We start from the raw sequence: 8,968 nt of genomic DNA on the forward strand, positions 1-8,968 counted from the left end.
CTTTTAAACAATGGACGAAAAACATAAAAAAACACATTTGCTTAGTGTTCACCCATTTCCTACCAATATTGGAAGGAAAAGACCTTGAATTATTAAATATTTTTTTATTTTTCGAAAATTTGTTTTTTAATAATATGTGGACTGCAGATGTGGATGGTGGGTAATGTTATTATAAAATTTTATCAAAGAACCTACCAGGATTGGTAGGAAATAATTTCCCACCAAACTTGGTAGGAAATAATGTCACAATAATGACAAAATTCATTTTTTTGAAAAAAAATTTAATAGTTAAAATATGTTAGAGCTGATGATGTGGTTTGTGGGACCATTTTGGTATAAAATTTTGGTCTATACCTATCAAAATTAGTAGGTTTTAAGTTTACTACCAAAATTGGTAGGTTTTGATGCTTCGGTGTACAAAATTTGGGCCCCACATGGAGCAATTCCTACCATATTATATACTGGTAGGAAATGAATGAGCAATTTCTACCAAGTTTTGCTGGTAAGATTTGATCGGTAAGAAACGCCTATTTTTCTTGTAGGGGTGATTGTGTTACTTGTGTTACTCTTGATTCCTGAGCGGGGACACAACTCTGGCTGGAGAGCTTCTTGAGTATCCTTGTTGCAATATAATGGAATTTTTTATTTCTCTCGCTTCTCTTCAATGCACAATTTTTAGCTATATACTGCAGGGTCAGTTTCAAATCTTATCTTTAACTGGCTCATATCGCTAGCATGTCCAGACGGCCATGTCATAGGAGGTGCGGTGGCTGGTCCGCTAGTTGCAGCTGGCGGGGTTCAAGTAAGATCTTCTCATTGTTCTACTGTTAGGATTTAATTATAACGTAATGTATACTATCTACTTTGTTTTGGGGGTGTGTTATAAGTGTAGACTTTATTTACCTACGCTTGTTGTAAACAATTTAAAATCAAAGTTACATGAAATCAATGGTTGATATCATATAGTGTTTCCTTATAAACAATTTTAACCTTAATGTTAACACTCATTTTCTTCCCAGACTGTGGTTGGGACCTTTCTCCAAAATGCTTAAAGAAGTTATAAACGGCAGCAAGATGCAGCAAGACCAGACCATGTCAGAGGCTGAGAAGCGAACCCCGGATGTCAACATGGCCACGCCTGGAGTATCATAGTGTTGTCTTTCTTGGTTTGCTTAGGCTCCTAAGAAACTTTCTAATTATTAACTTTACTATTTCCTTCATATCATTTCTTACATGAAGTTTCACCAATTTTAATCTTTGATCATTAGTATTGCAATTTTGTGGGTATTTATTTCTATTTAGTCTAAAATTACTTTGGAATTATACACTTATATGGGTGAAGAGGTGTTATAGCTAATTAGTAACTATTCTTATATGTTACCCAATAATTAAGACTACCAAGACAACTTGCTCTTAATTAATATTAGTTATCTATTTTCTCAAAGATAATAATCAATATATTATGAATAAATTAAATAACAAGTAAAAAACACATATATTTTAGCCAGTTTCTACCTTAACCTATCGGTTTAAGTCTGCTCGCTTACCAACTTGATAAAAAATTATACTACAATCATCCCATTACAAGATTAAATATTATATATACTTTTAATATACTAGTTTAAAACCCGTACACGATTTTATTTTAAAAACTGTATCAAAAACGTAAAAAAAGTTGCATATATGATTACTTTTGATTACAAACCGTATTTTTGCAAAAAAAAAATTAAAATCAAAAGATATTAAAATCATAAACAAACTTTAAAAAAAAATAGTACTTTTAAGTTTTCTTAATATATTAACTAAGTAAGAATAATGAAGTAAAAAAGTAAAATTATTAAGTAAGAGTAATTAATTAAGCTTACGAATGTAAGGTTCCAACCAAACAAAAATAAAAATAATTATGTAGAATGTCCCCCATAAAACTGTCAAATATATAAAAGCATGAATAATTAAACCACAAATTAAATACCGCCGATTGGAACGAATATGAAGGAAGATCGGGGAGACACTAACAACGCCCTTATTAACGTTTATAATTTTGGCAGGAGACTTGATGTAGATGGCCCAGGTCGATGACACTTTGAACTTGTTGCATCCGCTGAACAGAAGAATAATCGAGCGATTCCAACGACTCTAATTTTGTTTTGTAATAACATTTAGAACTCCTAAAAAATATATCCGCACACTACTAATTAGAGATTGTTTTGATTTTTACATTGATTTAAGAACATAGGGTTTTTGCATTGTTTTAAAGGATGAGATGACATTGTTATTGTTGTTGAGAAATAAGGATGAAGATGCTAAATTGTTCTTCTAAAGCAGTTAAAAATTTATGGATTGTTAAAGTAAAGAAGCTTAACAAAGTTTTAAGTAAAATAATAATTAAATAAAATAAACAATTAAGAAGCTGAAAATAGTGGTTATAATATTATTGTTCTATTTTCTTTAATAAAGTTGTGCCTGATATTTAGAGAAGTTATTTTAATTGAGAGAAATAAAAAAGTAGCGTGTTATAGTTGAAAAATATTTTTATTGTTCTATTTTATTAAATAATTAAACTTGTCTCTGATATTTAGAGAAGTTGTTTTAATTGAGAGAATTAAAAAAAGGTAATGTGTTATAGTTGAAAATGATTTTTATTTCTTTTTCTATTATAATTCGATTACTAAGACTAATAAAACTTTTAAGTAAAATAATGGTAATTCAGTAAATTCAGCGTATACCAAAAAAAGGTACCGTACCAAAACTTATAATATTTGGTCTTTTATATAATAGTAATAGTTTTCCTCTTTTTCCTTTTCACCCCTAGTAATTGATAACCCCTACTCTCTAAGACCTTTTAATAGCATATATAGCATTACATACAGATGTACAACATGTGTTGATTTGTTTAATATAGGTGAGGAATAAAACTTAAACAATTATATCATAATTTTATAAATATTCAAGAAATTGTTAACTGTCATTTCTTATAAAATTTATAATCAGAATCACAATATCAAGTGCGATTAAAAATAAAAAAAAATTAATTACTCCTTCCATCCATCTCATTTCTACTTTCCTTTTGTATGTGTCTCAAATCTTTATATGGGAAGAGTTTTCATAAGCAGTAATACAATATAAAAATTAAATACATGCACTTCTTTTTTACAATTATATCCACTTTGTATATTAAAGATTGATTGCTCCCACCACTTTACTCATTTTTTTAAATTTTCACTATAAATTTTTACTTGTTGCTAGGAGTGAGCGAGAGAGAGTACAAATTAAAGTAAGAGTTCAACATTCAAACACCTATTAGAAATAGCACGAAAATCATATAAAATTAAATAAATTGTTATAAATTCAAGTAAAACTATATTTAATAACATAAAATTATTATGTTTTTCTAAATATGCGTTTACAAATATCAGAGAAGGAAATAAACACGGAGTAAATATAATGAAATTATTCTTATACAGTAATATTTGACAAACACAAATACATGATAAAATTAATATTTAACACCAATATTTTTTCTTACAAATTATAGTGAGTAGTTCTTTAAGTAAAAATCCTTATTATTTTTACCTTTTGGATGACGTATTATTTATTATAATAAAAACTTGTTGAGAACTATTGAACCAATCTAGAGGGGTATCAAATATTACTAATAATATACATGCCAAAACAAAATTACGTGGTAGTGTACATGAAATAAATAGCTTGCCAATTATTTTTATTAGTGACACCCAATTGTTGTAATCAAAACCCTTTTTTTGATGGATTTTTCTTCTATCCTTACTTCGTTCTCCTATCTTTAAAGTATAACAAATTAATGAAATGTACATCAATTTTCGTACTCAAGTTTAAAGGTTTTAAATATTAATATAAATTATAAAGAAAAATTGGATTTGTCAAGCTAATGACTATTTGAAAGAATTTGAGTTATTTTCCTTTATTTAAAGAGAAATTTTAAATATATATATATATATAAGATAATACGAGTGTATTCAAAACTATCACACAACCCTAAATTTGTTAGTAAAAGAAAAGTTTACCTTGTCATAAAATTAGATTTCAATGAAACATTATTTAGTATATATAGTTTAATTATGAAAATTTTGAAATTTCAACATGTAATTGTGTAATATACACTACAACAAAATAGGCCAACTACGACAACCAACTTACGAAGGAAAAAAATGTGCACCCAACTTACGACGGAAACAAGTAAAAAGTCGTAATTATTTATAACAAAACCCAAAACCATCGTAAGTTTATTACTTTATTAATAAAATTATGCACAACACGATTAAACAAAAATGAAAATTATTTGAATTTACGACGATTTAAACATTTCGTCGTAAGTTAATTATTTTTATTAAAATTTTAACTTGAAATTGAATAAAAAAATATTTTATCTAAATTTACAATGAAATATTTGTGACAGAAAAAATCAGATCGACAAATTTACGACCGAAATTAAAATTCGTCATAAGTTATCAAAGAGGGAAATTTAACTTTTCTCCAAATTTTTGGCGGGAAAATAGTAATCATTTGAAGTTGCGACGATTTGAACACTTCGTCGTAAGTTAAATATTTTTATTTAAATTTTAACTTAAAATTAAATAAAAAAAATTTCATCTAAATTTACGAAGAAATATTTGTGGCGGAAAATATTGGAACATCCAATTTACGACAAAAATTAAAATTCGTCGTAAGTTATCAAGGAGGGAAATTTAACTTTTTTCCCAAAATTTTGGCGGTAAATTTGACTTTTCTCAAATTTTTTGCAGATAATAATTTATAACGGATTCCGTCGTAAATTAGCACATGATTTTTTATAATTTCAATTTTTAAAAATTATTATTTCATGATCCAACCATATTAATGTCATCATTTATTTGTTTGAGTGACATTTCAAGAATTTCTGAAAAAATTAAATATTTTGATAAAATAATTTAATATGAAATATTGATTATATCACCAATATATATATATACATCTATTGAAATTCATGTAGTTGGATCGTTGAAAAATGTTTTTAAAATAATCGAAACACCAATTTAGGATTAAACACTAGTTAGTTGTACTAGTCAAACTAACGATTGACTGTTAAAATGGCAAACCAAATAAAATTATTTTGATATGAAATTTTGGTTATATCACTAATATATATATATCTATTGAAATCTATATGGTTTAATCGTTGAAAAATATTTTTAAAATAATCGAGACACTAATTCAAAATTCCACACTAGTTAGTTGTACAAGTCAAATTGAAGCTTAACTGTTAGAATGGAAACCAAATAAAATTATTTTAATATGTAACTTTGGTGATATTACTAATATATATATCTATTGATATTCATATGGTTGGATTGTTGAAAAATATTTTTAATATAATCAAAACCCCAATTCATGATTGTATACTAGTTAGATGTACTAGTCAAACATCAGTTTGACTGTTAAAATGGCAAACCAAAAAAATTATTTTGATACAAAATTTTGGTTGTATCACTAATATATATATCTGCTGACATCCACACTGTTGGATCGTTGAAAAATATTTTTAAAATAATTAAAATACTAATTCAGGATTAAACACTACTTATATGTACTTGTCAAACTGATGTTTCACTGTTAAAATGGCAAACAAAGTAAAATTATTTTGATATAAAATTTTGGTTGTACCACTAATATATATCTGTTGACATCCATACAGTTGGATCGTTGAAAAATATTTTTAAAATAAATGAAACACCAGTTCATGATTGAACACTAGTTAGATGTACTAGTCAAACTGATGTTTGACTCTTAAAATAAAAAACCAAATAGAATTATTTTGATATAAAATTTTGGTTGAATCACTAATATATATATCTGTTGACATCCATATGGTTGGATCATCAAAAAATATTTTTAAAATAATCGAAACACCAATTCAGGATTAAACACAAGTTAGCTGTACTAGTCTAACTGATGTTTGACTGTTAAAATGGCAAACCAGATAAAAGAAATTGATACGAAATTTTGGTTACATCACTATTACATTTATCTATTGAAATTCGTTTGGTTGGATCGTCGAAAAATATTTTTAAAATAATCGAAACACAATTAAAGACTAAACACTAATTTGTTGTACAAGTCAAACTAATATTTGACTGTTAAAATGACAAACCAAATAAAATTATTTTGATATGAAAATCTGGTTATATCACGAATATATATCTGTTGACATTCATACGGTTGGATTGTCAAAAAATATTTTTAAAATAATCAAAAAACCAGTTCAGGATTAAACACTAGTTTGTTGTACTAGTCAAAGTGATGCATGACTATTTAAATGGCAAACCAAATAAAATAATTTTGATATGAAATTTTGGTTACATCACTATTACATATATCTATTGAAATCCGTATGGTTGAATCGTCGAAAAATATTTTTAAAATAATCGAAACACAATTAAGGACTAAACACTAATTTGATGTACAAGTGAAACTGATGCTTGATTGTTAAAATGGCAAACCAAATAAAATTATTTTGATATAATATTTTTGGTTATATCACTAATATATATATATATATATCTATTAACATCCATATGGTTGAATCTTTTAAAAATATTTTCAAAATAATCGAAACGCGAATTCAGTATTCAACACTAGTTAGCTGTAATAGTCAAACCGATTCTTGATTGTTAAAATGCCAAACCAAATAAAATTATTTTGATATAAAATTTTGGTTATATCACTAATATATATATATATATATATATATGTATTGAAATCCATATGGTTGGATCATTGAAAAATAATTTTAAAATAATCGAAATACCAATTCAGGATTAAATACTAAGTAGTTGTACTAGTCAAACTGATGCTTGTCTGTTAAAATTATTCTGCAATTTAGAATAATTGAAAATATAAATAAAGTAAATATTATTTTATTGAAGATATAGATATGTAAATATAATTTAAGTTTATAATCAAATATATACTCCCTCCATCTCATTTTAGTTTTCATATTTGGATTTGTGCCGGTCAAATTGACTTAATTTTGACCGAAGTTTATTAATAATTTAGAATTGAACAAAATAAAAAATAACATCACCGGAAAGTAGATTTAATCTACTTTATTATATAATTTTTAGTTATTTAAAATAATATAAGAGTAATGTTTAATTTTTGGTCAACAATTGATTAATTTGAATTTTATAAAAGTAAATGTGACTACTAAAATGGGATGGAGGGAGTATTATAAAAGATTTATTTGGAATAAATATCTTATTGGAGGGGTAAAAACGTCAAAAACCATGACTGATATATCAATCTCTCCCCACTTCGTATCACTCTCTCTATTATATCTCTAATTTTTTCTGTGCGGACGATGATGTCAAACCCTAGCTCTCTCAATTCTCTAAGATCTACACACAGGGTTCGATTATTTTATCCACACAACTATTTTGTATATATATCTTCTCTTCAATTTCATCCTAAATTTCTCAGATTTTGATTTTGATTTTGATTTTAATTCGCGAGCTTATATATGTATGTATGTATGTGTGTATGTATATGTGTTTGTATTTGTAGGATGGGAGAGAACAAGGACAACGACGCGACGAAGAGGAGCTTATTGATTACGAGGAGCTTAAATTATCATATTTAAGGAATAATATATACTCCTGAAAAAAGGTATGATAAATATTTTTTCCTGTAGTATATTTTATATTCCATTTTTGTTAATTATGCTTAGAGTTTTTTGTTGCTTAATTAATTAATTATTTTTTTGTGTTTTACATGGATGATCTATTTTATTTTGGTGCTCATGAATATGCTTCGTTTTGCTGGACAGATTCTAATGGTAAGTCAATAAACTTTTGTCCCTTACTACACAAATGAGAGATGTTGACATTTGATTTGCTATAATTGAAAATTTCCAAAAATGAGTCATGTGCATATTCAAAATCCTAGTCAGCCTCGACGTGGATTTTGAATCTAGACCCATATTTTAACTTTTAAGTTTTAACCCATCTTTAAAACGCTCATATTTGCACAATAATGCTACTACTATTCTATTTACTACATGATAATAATTTCTATATTTTATTTGGTTTTTAGCTCTCGGCACAACCACGTTATTATAATAGACTATCATAATTAACTCAATTAGTCTCATCCTGATGATTACAAGAAACGATTAGACGTTAGCTGGTTAATTGAGATATTCACGTGTTAACCATGTCTCTAAATAAAATAGGGTACCATTATATTGGAGGTTCTGTATTCATATGAACTATACTTCATCAGACAATTAATTGTTGTCTCAATTAGGTGTATGATTCTTTGTACGTGTTCTAACTGTGAATTGGTAGACAATTAACGATGTGAAAGCTCCCGATGAAGAAATAGACTTTGAGAGAAGATTGAGAGGAGGAAGACACTCCGATGATAATACATAAGTTTTTAAATCGAAGAACCTTAAAGCAGAGAGGAGACGCGGTAAAAAATTAAGTTCAAGACTCTTAGAGCTAAGAGCTTTGGTTCCCAAAATCAGTAATGTAATAAGTAATCCCTCTTTGTTATGTCGATTATCTTTTGTTTAATGTGATTTAAAGTTCGGGATTATCTTTTGGTTTGTGCTCAATTTACTCGAAAGCACTGAATGCTGTTTGGAAAGTTTGTTTCTTCTTGTTTAATAACACAATTATCCGGGTCATATGTTTTTTGATTGATTTCTTTTACATTTAATTCTTTTTTGTTTGTGAATTTAAAGTTATAGTTTTCCCACTTTCTTTTTGGAGTTGCAGTTTTTTGTTTCCCCGGTTTATTCCTATAAGTCCGCGTCAACTAACGCTTTACTTTATTGCAGGAAGTTTAAAAAATGGATGTGCTGCCTACAAAGAACAGTTTTTTGGTGCCTTTTACGCGGGGGAAAATGTAATATATTTTAATTTCATTTTTTATAGGTAGCATTTCAAGG

General features: G+C 27.1%; 1 long non-coding RNA gene across 1 annotated transcript; it reads left to right on the forward strand.

The window, feature by feature from the left end:
- Nucleotides 1-696: 696 nt before the first annotated feature.
- Nucleotides 697-1,220, forward strand: LOC141711138 (uncharacterized). Its single transcript, XR_012571228.1, has 2 exons — nt 697-802; nt 1,020-1,220. It is a non-coding gene; the product is annotated as an uncharacterized LOC141711138 (long non-coding RNA).
- The last annotated feature ends 7,748 nt before the right edge of the window (nt 1,221-8,968 follow it).

This window comes from Apium graveolens, chromosome 3 (genome assembly GCF_009905375.1).
Source record: "Apium graveolens cultivar Ventura chromosome 3, ASM990537v1, whole genome shotgun sequence".
Classification (NCBI taxonomy): domain Eukaryota; kingdom Viridiplantae; phylum Streptophyta; class Magnoliopsida; order Apiales; family Apiaceae; genus Apium; species Apium graveolens.